The sequence below is a fragment of the Enoplosus armatus genome, chromosome 4 (assembly GCF_043641665.1).
Source record: "Enoplosus armatus isolate fEnoArm2 chromosome 4, fEnoArm2.hap1, whole genome shotgun sequence".
NCBI classification, from domain to species: Eukaryota; Metazoa; Chordata; class Actinopteri; order Centrarchiformes; family Enoplosidae; genus Enoplosus; species Enoplosus armatus.
In genome coordinates, this window is record NC_092183.1 from 20882194 (window position 1) to 20893749 (window position 11556).

An 11556-nucleotide genomic window follows, 5' to 3' on the forward strand; every position below is an offset into this window, starting at 1 on the left:
TTTTACGAGGAGGAGGATCCAGTACTCCAATAACTCCTGATGGGTCCAGATGACTCTCATTCACCTCCAGCGTGTTTTTCATAACATTAGAGTATTTCACCTTCTTTTAGGCACTATCTTGCTCTGATTATGTATCAGATGCACAAATGGATCTTCTCCTTTCGGCGATTTTTTTTACATGATTTCAATGCATTTTACTTCAAAAGGTTTGCAATTGTCAAAAAGGCAAGGATCAAGATGTTCTGCTCAATCTTGTAGTAATTATATGACTTGATTAGAGGGGGTTTGTGTGAGTTTACTTTAAGTTTATATATATTGATAGATCCTCTTTCATGAAGGAACTGGTGCCTCTTACATTTCTGGCAGCAGCAACAGCAATATGTTTACAATAAGTAGAACAGTAAGAAGACAAAAGGAAAAGTGCCACCCACAGGTACTCCAAGAGTCTACATCTGTGCAAGAGGCTGTGAGGCTGTACGTTTAGCTAAATGCTAACATCAGCGTACCAACATGGTCACAGGGACAAGGCTAATATGCGGATGTTCAGAAGGTAAGCGTATTAGCATGCTAACATTTACTAATTAGCAAAATACTGCTGAGGCAGATGGGAATGTATTTAGTTTTGCAGGTGTTTGAATTAGACAAAGTGAACTTTGACCTGATGATGGCGCTAGATGAAAAGTCAGGGGACCTAGAAAATTATAACAATTTTCCCGTGGGGCGCAGGAACGTGTGTCACAAATTTCATAGCAATCCAATAGTTGTGGAGATACAGTATTTCACTTAGACCCAAAAATGTCAACCTGCTGGTAGCTCTAGATTATAACGTCAGAGGAAGTCAGTATAAGTTATCGTCTGGGAACCATGAGTATCTGTACCAAATTTTGTGCCAATCTGTGAAGCAGATGTGGACATATTTCACGGGATGAGTGATAAATCTGAAGAAAAGTTCAGGGGGTCACCAAAATCTTTATCATTCATCCACTGGGGACCTTCAATATCCGTAGCAAATTTAACTGCAATCCATGAAATAGTTCTTGAGATATTCCACTCAAAACCAAAACTGTCAACTTCATGGTGTCACACGAGGAAATGCCGGAGGATCATGGATCATTAGGACTCATCAGAAGACATCCCTAGAATAATATGGCGAAAAATCAAATTCAAGGTATCACAGTTATAACCACACTGAGTGACTGAGCAGTGATCTCTGGGAATATCGCTAATATCATTTTAAATAACTTTAGATATATTTGTGTGAAGGCAGTGAAGAGTGACAACAGCAAGTGCGAGCTCTTGTTGATCAGAGAGCATCTGATCTACAAACTGAACTACCCTTCTCAAATGGGTCACCATCACAGTCTCCTTCCCCTGATGGAGCAGCACAGGCTCCATTCAGACAGACAGGCTAGTTTGAATGGAGATGGTCTGTTTAGACTTAATTTTTCCCCTGAAATGTCTTCTACTTGTCTACTAGATGTTGTATCTCACATTGTACTTCACATCTGCCACTCTACACTGAGGTGCATAAAAACAATCACATTACTGTTTTACTTAGACTGATGGAAAGATATGTTGCCTGAGCTGGTGGGCGGTAAGAAATCAAGTGCTGATGACAGTCATGTAGTCAACCAAGACTTAGTGCTTTTCTGGGAATTTGAGCCGTTTATTAGATTGGGGGGGGGGGGGGGGGGGGGAGCAACTGTGCTTCCAGTGAAGACGTCCTCATATTTCTCTGTCAACACCAGCTTGTCCGGTCCAACCGTGAGAGCGGACGTCCGGTGGGCCAGTCAGGCCGTGGTCATCCAGGGGCTCGATTACTTGTCTTCCACCGCCGAGCAGAAGCTGTGGTACCTGGGGGCTTCTGTAATGTTATTCTCTTGTAGTGGGAGAGTAAGAAATAGTTTGCAATGCGGAGAAAGACTGAGAAAGCAGCAGCTGTGCAAACATGGATTCCAGCAGGTCTGGATGGGGTGTGCGTGTTTGAGGGTCTGTGGACCAGGGAAAGAGGCTACCTGATGCTCTCTGGTCTGCTGACGTGTTGCTCCAGACTGCAGATACTGATTTAATCTAGACTCTACGGTACGGGGAAAAAGAAGACCTCCTCTTGCATGTTGTCTGAGAACTGGCTGATGGTTGTCCGAAAAGGAAATCTCCAGATACTGCATGTGTTTCCATGTAGCTGAGGTCTCAAGGAGACTCAAGTCTCATTTCAGAAGAGAAAGGTTGGACATATCCACTGACCCCAGTCGGATCTGATTATTGAAATATGTAGTAAAGGTCAGGAGAAATCATCGAATGTTTCTATATTGATCGGGATGAGTCCAGGTGCAGGACAAATGTAAAGAAAAGAAACCTTGAGGCTTATTCCGGCATCATTTTCCTCCTGCTGATTGCCAGAATAACCACCACAGTGCACATTTTTCCTTTAATAATTTCCATGCGTCTCGCAGGGATTGAGAAAATTGCTGTCCTAAGTGGTACACAGACATATGCTATTCCCTGCATGTTAAAGTAAACACAGAGGAAACTCACCCTCTGCTCTGTTTACCCTGCTTTTCCAGTCGCCAAACAAACACAGCAAATTGGTCTTAATCAAAACATTGTGAAAGTGCAAATGACTTTTGAATGCAGCCTTCTTGTCTAACTTGAGCAGTAATCCCATTTGAAACATGTGACAATAAGTAATGTATAGCATCTCTGTGGCCTCTAATTCTCCAACCCACACAAACCTTTCTCTTCTTCCATTTCCCTCCTTCTCTCTCTCTGCCTCTCATCTGTGCAGCCTCTCATTTCCCCACCGGCCATGGCCATTAATTAGCACTCGCTTATAGGAAACAGATGACTTTTAATAAATTGGGGTCATGTTTTGAATTGCTTTAATACTTCCATTCCAGTTCCTAAGCAGCAACATGAAAGCATTCCGCTGCAAGTTCAACCCAACGGCCAAAATTCACAGAGATTTCAGAGTGGCAGGACAGCTGGGGTAAGAGCTGTGCGCACACACACACACACACACACACACACACACAGGTTTGAGTTATCCTTTGGGCCACCACAGCTCACCATCTTTTTCTTTTTCCCAGGCGCAGTCCCTTGTTTTGGTAGCCAGGCAGGCGGATTCATCAGACACTAGAGCCTACATTTACAATAATCAGTGCCTCTATCTAGGGCAGTTGCTCGTAACCGTTTCAGCCCTCAAGATTAAGCCCAGGCCCAGTTGCCATATCTTACCTTACCCCCGCTTTCCCCTGGAGTCAACTCCTTCCAGACATTTTGTGGTTTCATCTCAAGTTCTCCACTTCAGGGAGATTTTCCTGATTAGTGTCACAGAGCTCAGTGGATGAAAAGGCAGAGATTTCTCCCCTTCTCTTCAGAGTGCCAAGCCTTCAGCCCCTGCACAGCTAAATCCTTCCATCATTTACATCTATAGGATTTGTCATGCACGGCTTGCCCAGCTCTGGTCCTAACCAGAAGCTAAACAACTGCAGTTCTAATCCTCCTTAAACAAGTCTCTCCCGATGTCACACTGTGTGTCCGGTCACTTTCTTAAAGTTTCATTAAACTGGAGCCGTGTGGCCTCCCGTGATTTTTTTTTTCTTCTCCCTCTTGGCAAATCCAGAGGCACAAGCGTGAAACTCTGCGTAACATCTGAGTTGGACGACAGCCCAATCACCGCTGAAGGATTTATGTGCATAGGTGTTCCCTTCAATGCTAAACACAGGCAAACAAACGCAAATTAGTTCTTGGAAGTTGCTGACCTCCAAACCACTCATAAATCCATGTATCCACGTCTCCTTTCCCACCTTCTTCTGGACATTAGTGACAAATATATTACTGCAACACCTGAGTCATTGCCCCATTTCTTTTATTTGTAATCCATTTAATTTTAGCAGGTAAAATTGTCGTATTAATGTCCAACTCTCTTTTTGGCTGCTCACAGCGTAACTAATCTGGGTATGGCTGGTGTTCTGCTTCTGCACTCTGTCGCTTTCTCTCCTTTTGCATTTTTTCAAGAAGAGAAATGGCTTTCATTTCAGAGGAGAGAAACAGAGCACCGGGGGAGCTCGGCCCTCTGAGTTTTTCCTCTGCAAGTCTTTACTGCTCTTGGTCACTAACCACACCAACTGAAACACTTTTCTTCTCCTAATGAGACAGATAATTTCTTGGCTTGCGCTGAATGTAGGTACTCTTTCTTACTGGCCACCTTTGGCTTCATGCTTTTGGCATTTTTTTAATACCACAAACCATGGGAATTAACTTTAACTGCATAAGCCATTGACATTTGACTTGGTTTACAAAGCATTATAGAAGTTGCTCTGCTTCTTTGCTTCTCTGTTCTGTGTGAATCGACAAAAAGGAACCTCCAGATGTTCCTTATTGAAGTGTATTTAGTGTATTTAACACTAATCAAAAGTTTATATTAATCATCTTACCTCGTCTACAGCGCAATTACACCATCCAGAGGATACAGTTGATGCTGGTGGCTTCAGGGTTGTTTTTGGTGGTGGTTGTCATTGTTATGGCCAGTGCCTGTTTGAGCTTCCAGTGGCAGTGTGGCCTTGTGGTTACAGAAAACGTACAGGTTAGATCCAACCAAGAAGATTGTAAACAATACTGTCTTACACTGCATTGCTGATTCTGTCCAATTAGCCACAGAGTAACTACAACTCCGGATTACGCTGGATGTCATTTATTGTCACGCGGCTGCTTCCGCTCTGAGGACCGTAGACTACAGTTACCATTCAGCCCTCAAGTTCATTACTGGTGATAATGACGACGAGAGATGTAAGAATCATCTCAACTTATTTATCTACGAAGCCCTTGTTGGTGAATTACTATCTAATATCTCATCCTTACAGTGGGGCTGCTGGTCCATAAATCTTCTCCAGTGATTGGTTGATTCTTTAGAAGCCCCGAAAGTACAGTGGCCTCGGGGGAATAATCTGCTAAAAATCATAATACTAATACCTTTATGTGATAGGATAGTGTGTGTGTGTGTGTGTGTGTGTGGGGGGGGGGGGGGGGCGCCCCACTTCTATGCAACTTTAAGACCATTTTCATCTTTTTGAGACACTTGGAATTTTTCCTTACAAATAAATATTTTTTGAGACTTGAAACAATTGTATGTATGAGAAAACAATGCAGGGGGTGTAAAATGTCTTTTATACTTTATTTGAATAAAATACTATATGACAGAAATCATAGATGTTTAACCTGTGAGAAGAACGCAGCCTTGCAATGCCTTACTGGCATTAATTCAGGCTGCACAGAATGTTTTATTTTAAAGAACAGACAAACTCTTAAACTACTAATAAGAAGGCATGTAAATTGAGCGAAGGTATGTTTACTCTACCCTTCATGTCGGTGGGAGCTGGCAGCTCCTCGCAGCTTTCTCCATAGCTGTATTAAGTGTTTCTTGCTTCCCTCTGTGTGAACAGAGCACATTCCTGCAGCCTCCTGTTCCCTGCTGCTGCTGCAGAGAGGAACTTTAACGGCTCTGCGTGGCATTTTACAAAGGAGGAACACACACTTTCAGTCGTTAACTTCCCCTTTTATTGCCCTAAAGTAGCCAGGAGAGAAAGGTGCCATATGCAGGCTTTTTCATTGTCCGTGTCCGCTGACTCTTTTACACATATGGTAAAGTGGTTTAGAGAATTCAGGGCTGAACTGTATAACTAAGAATTTGAGCTGAGTTGTGGAGATGGAGGAATGATTACCTACTGTATCTAATCAGATCATTTCTACGTCCTGTAGTTGAGGAAGAGACTGATGGGAGAAGCATGATGAGGTGCACAGGACACAATGGGAGGAATGGGTGTAGCTCTGCAGCAATCACAACCCTCTCCTCACCCTCCTGGTCATCACACTGCCTGTTGGCAGCCCCACACCCCACACTAAACAAATATACAACCCAGCCTGGTCCTGTTTCGCTTCCTCTCCCTCCCCTGCAACCTCCACTGGCTCTGATGCCCTTGACTTTGTCTTCAATGTTAATTCTCGGAGGTTAGGACAATAAACATCGCACTGACGGGCCCTAACCCAGAGGAGGCCACACTTCCTGTCTGCACGAGCTGGTCTCTGGGAGAGAGACCAGAGGGTTGACAGGAAAGAAGGTCAGGGAGACAAAGAGAAAATGTAGATGAGGCAGAAAAAATGTGGGAAGAGAAAATGTGTGTGTGACTGAGTGAGAAGGCAAAAAATGAGTTGAAGGGGTACGTGTGTCGTGGGCGATCACCTTTGTAAGACTTTTTTTATTATTTGCACCGGAACAGTCTGGTGAAGTTGCTATAAACAAACTTGGTCTTTTCATCTTTTTCAGTCTACTGGACTTCCTAGAAATAACAGCCGTTTTCATCCTTTTGCCTTGAACGGAGCCCAAGTCATAGGAAGGATTTATTTTTGCTCGGACAATCGAAGCAGATGTGGCTGCTGATGAATTTGTCGTCGGATCTATGTTGGTCCTTCAGAGCACATAGCCAAATCCTATTTCTGCCTGGAATTCTTACCCAAATTCTCACGCCTGACACTTCTTTAATGCTTCATGAGCGCCTTTTAACATTTTAGATTAAAATGTGTATACGGGCTCCAGCTTATCTTTGGACGGATGCAGATAAACGCGTGCTTTTAAGGCTTTGTGAGCCTGAGGAGAGATCAGGGATTGTTGCAGTCTCTGTGCAGGGGTGCAAGCTGCCTCTTTCTCTCCCTCTGTCTTTCTTCTCTGTCGTTGAGACATCTGGCTGCAAGCATCTTTAGGATTCCATCAATACCACTGCAAGGGGGGAAACCCCACAGCTGAAAAAAAAAGCAGCCTCAGCAGTCTCAGTCCGGGCCAGCTCATATCGACTCCAACAAGCTCTCAGTCATCTCGCAGGGCTCTCTGAGCTATAGATCTGGGCCTGCCAAGAGTGGGGGGAGCCAGAGGAATGAGGGGTGAGGTGCAAAGAGGGAGCTCATTTCTGTCCCAGTAAAAACCAGGGGGTCATTGGTGTGCAGGAGGGGTTGTGCGTCTGTAGTGTATGTGTGTGTGTGTGTGTGTTTGGTGTCTTTGAATGGCAGCTAGGCAGTTCCAGCTGTTGCGCTTCATCTTGGCAATTAGCTGTAATCAACTCTCTGAGCTCTCTGGGTGTTCTAAGACACTTTCACACACACACACACGCACACGCACACACACACACACACACACACACACACACACACACACACTGAATTCTACCTGGGAACTAAAGTAACAGTGTGAAGCTTCAACCCCCTGTAAAAGAGGAGAATGTACAAGAACATGGGTGTTTGAGCAGATGTGTGTGTGTGTGTGTGTGAGTGATGTGTGGCGGTTGTTTGTAGCCAGGTCTCTATGGGCCTCTCCAGCCCGTGGCTCTCTCTCACTTTGTTCAAGCTTCACCATGTGTTGCGCACATGTTCCCATCAGCCCTGTGAATCAGTCTTTGTGCAGAGCAGCATCCTCCACAGCAGTTACTGTATTTCCCCTTGTTGCAAACACTGACCTGGTCCACCCTTTCCACCCGAGTGAAAGCCCCTTCACAACAATACGCTGGACAAAGTGGGTGCATGTACCCACGGGGACCTATGTACACATGCATTACACGAGAAAAATGTAAGTTTGGGCACAGGCGTTGACACAGACACACACACACACACACAAAGAACAGAGGTTATCCTCCACCTTTTCCAGATCTACTGTGACTGATCCCTTTTACCTATGGGTATTGTGGGATAGTCCAGTGAGCTCGCTGTGCCGCTTCTCATCCCCACAGTGTGTGGGCCGAGTTGGCCTGCAGAGGCACCGCAGGCAGGCGGGCAGGGACGACTGCTGCTCTGGGCAACAGCTGCTGAACAAAATGGAGCTGAAAAATTCCACTCCCAGTTCCCATAAACAGGACAGAGATATGATTTACATATTGTGAGAAAAGAGGAAAAAAAAAACGCTGCACTTTGCTGCCGAACGCTCTTACCTTTGCCTATTCTTCGGTAAATGTAATCAGACAAAGATTTTCATTGATAATAATTTGAAATATTCACTTTGAGTTTGCCTCCTTATAAGCAGGTCTGAGATCAGGGTCAGTCACAGACCTGGGAGGGATTCGGTGTTTTTCTCAAGGACACCTCAGCTGGAAGGGTACGTGCTGACATGTTAGCGCGAACCTGGCCTCATTACTCATATTACAATGTTGTGTCAGTAGTTACAATGTTTTGTTGAAAAGTGTAACTAACTGTGTTGGTGACTGTTGGTCAGCGGTTGTCCTCCCCCAGCACCAAACAGCCTCCTTAACCTGAGCTCTTCATCTCACAGCTGACTCACCCTGAAGCCCACTCATACACGCCTGCACGCAACACAGATAGTGAATCCCACAGATAGAAACACACCCGCACACGCACATAAATACTGCACACATGTGAACACACACAAGCATACACACACCGCTGACCCTTGGCCAGATTGAAGCTCAGCACATTCTTGCGGGGCATGTTGACACCCTGGCAGGATCTATGAGGAGGTTCTGGCATCAGAAGCATTTTGTTATTCCAATGTTTCTGCTCTTGTGAATAGCAACTCCCTCGTCTCAGAGCCACAGACCAAATAAGAATTCAGCCAAGTCTTTCAGTCGCACCACATGTAACATTGGTGGATTTTGGAACTGTACATGAATAGATGTATATTATTACTTCCCTGGCTCAGTCGAATTCACTGCCCCATGTATTTTCATATATTGATGCTTAAAGGTTGGTCTGCAGAGTGCAGACTACTGAGGATGTAGAATGCCCAGCATGCACTTGGCAAAAGGTAGGATACTCTAGACAGTCACAAAAACTAGCACATTCACACTTACATTCACACCTGCTTAATACATTTTTAAAATCAAATATCATCCAATTATATGTCATGTAGCCAGGATCATTTTGCCAGAGAGCAATAATCTTTTCACTGAAGGAAACTTTAAAAGAGAAATCCATCGTTTTAGCATTGTTGGACTCACAATGGACAGAAAAGATTCAAATTGATACAGCAGGACTAGAAATATTGTGATTTTTATTCCACACATTCTTTTTCCTTGACGAAGCACGGTGCCTACATCACCCACAATGCAACTCAACTGCTGACAGTTTGGTTGGAGATTCGTGTGTTATGCTAGTAGCTGCTAATGTAGCCTTGAGCTGCAAGCAGCCCCAGATTTCTTCCATTTTCAAACTTGTAGTCTTCAGTCTTCAGTGACTCACTCGAGGCAATTTATCAGCTCCCTCAGGAGACACAAAAGCTATATAGACATTACATTTCATTTCATTTAACTGCCAAAGTGTCTTCCAAAATATGATAATATAAAGATGTCCTGTACAAAGATGTCTTTCTTTTCGGACACAAATTTGGAAACAAGGGACTATGTGACCGAGCAGGTAAAGCAAATAACAGTTTTTAAAGCGGGCCATTTTAGCAATTAACTATGAGAACAATAAACAAATTAGTAAATAAATGAGAGCTTTTGATTTGCAGTGTCACAATCTCTGCCACAAATGTCTCAGCTTTTGAGCCTTTAAACTTTAAACTTATATTGCCAGCAGCCCAGTTTGACTCCTTCACAGTCATTATTTCTCTTTTCCTATGTTTCACTACGTTTCCCGCTCTGTGATGAACCTGACTAATTAGTGGCAGCTTGTTGTGACCCAGCTCTATAAATAGGCTTCCTTGTGCCTCAGGCCTCCTTTTAGTCAGGCCCTCTTAGTGGTCTCAGAATGTCTTTACCAATGTGGGGCACAGGACGGCTAATGTCAAACACATGTGGAGAGGAAAAGGCTTTACAGCGAAGGCAAGCAAAGATGCTTCATCTTTTAAGTGATAATTACTTGATTCCCTCTCTGCTTCTCTCAGCGTTAGCCTTTGATCTCCTGCGAGTCAGCCTGCAAGACAAGCATAAAATTACAGGGGAGTGTAATGAGTTTAAAAGCCCCATATGTACTGTTACATATGTAATTAGGGAATCTCTCTCCCTCCTGTTCCCTGCTTTATTCCTCCTTCTCTCTTTCTATTATCTATTCTTTGACACTTGTTGTTTCTCTCCCATTTATTTGCTGTGTGTGTGTGTGTGTGTGTGTGTGTGTTTGTGTGTGCAGCACACATGCCTCTTGACACATTTGCCACTGACTATGGCATGACTCAGATGCCAGTGGAACAGGGTGCGTCTCCCAGTGCCAACTGCACATATTTTCGAAGTCAAGATTTGCAAATGTCTTTCAGAGAGCCCCCTCACTAGAACAAGGGTCTGTAGGAAGGAAACTGAACTCCGCTTATGAGCGCTGTAGAGCTATTAACAACATTGAATAGAGTATTGTACTTTATGAGTGTCCTCTTTAATAAATATCTGAAATGTCAGAGTGTGGTTCTGACTCCTTTTAAATGTAGTGAAACAAAAGCAGAACATCTCTGTCCAAAATAAAAAAAAATCGTTCTCTTGTTTGTACCAGCTTTTTATAAAGTTAAAACTTTCGGATCATTGCGTTCGTGTTAAAATGTACTGAATTCGAGAGGGAGAACTTAAGAGGCCATTCAGCGCTGCAGGGCTCAGACTCTGGCCTTGTTTGCCTCCTCCCCCTGTCCTGCCTACCTCTCTCCATCCCCTGACCACTTCCTCCTGCCTTTGAAGCTGTGCGCCCCTCTTTGCTGCTGCCAGACAGGATACCCCACATCCTGTGAGAGACAGGAAGGAGGCCTGCTCCAAGCCCCAGACACAAAATCTGCACTCCAGCAGCCTCCAGCAACCCCATTCACCTCGCTCAAAGACTTCCAACAACAAAAACGTAGTGCGAGATAGAGACAACAGTGAACACATTCTCATCAAACTGAAGCAAAACTTCTTCATCCCAAGAAACGTTAAAGCAAAGAACAGATCAAAATCAGCTCTCGGAGGTGCACCTCAAATCTGTGAGAGGATCTCAACAGCTGACACCAATTTGCCCGAGCCTCTTTTGGACGGGCTCGCCCATGCTCCAGTGAACGCAGGCCAGACCTCCATCTGATGCAGAGCTAGTAGTGGTTTTGGTTGCTGCACTGATAAACCGTGTGCAGATCAGGAATTTGGTTACCAGTATTTTCATGGCTTTCTTCAACTCATACGAATACACAGTCAGGGTCTGTCAAAGGATCAGCTGAGATGAGGGGCGACTGGCTGTCAAAATGTACTAATGGCGGGTGACAGCGCTCCATCCCAGCTGTTGGACAGGTTCAGTGAAGAGAAACTTTTCAAGCAAGAAAAATGCATTATACTGTCTTTAGTACACCTCAACGTGGCTGTTAAGGGAGGGAAGAGTGTCACTCATTCAGTTTCCCTCCCACCACCGACCTCCCAGTCTATTGACTCATGTCCCAAGAACTGCAACGTCTGCTGTGAGTCAAAAAAAAAGGAGTTGGGTTGTTTCAAACTCAAGCTTTATTTAAAGGAGGCTTTATTTTTAATGTTGACGTGTATTTAGATTTTACTGCTAAATTTGATATACTGCAGCCTCACCCTTCGCCACCGCCCAGCGTCGCAGTCACTTGGTGAAGTTGTC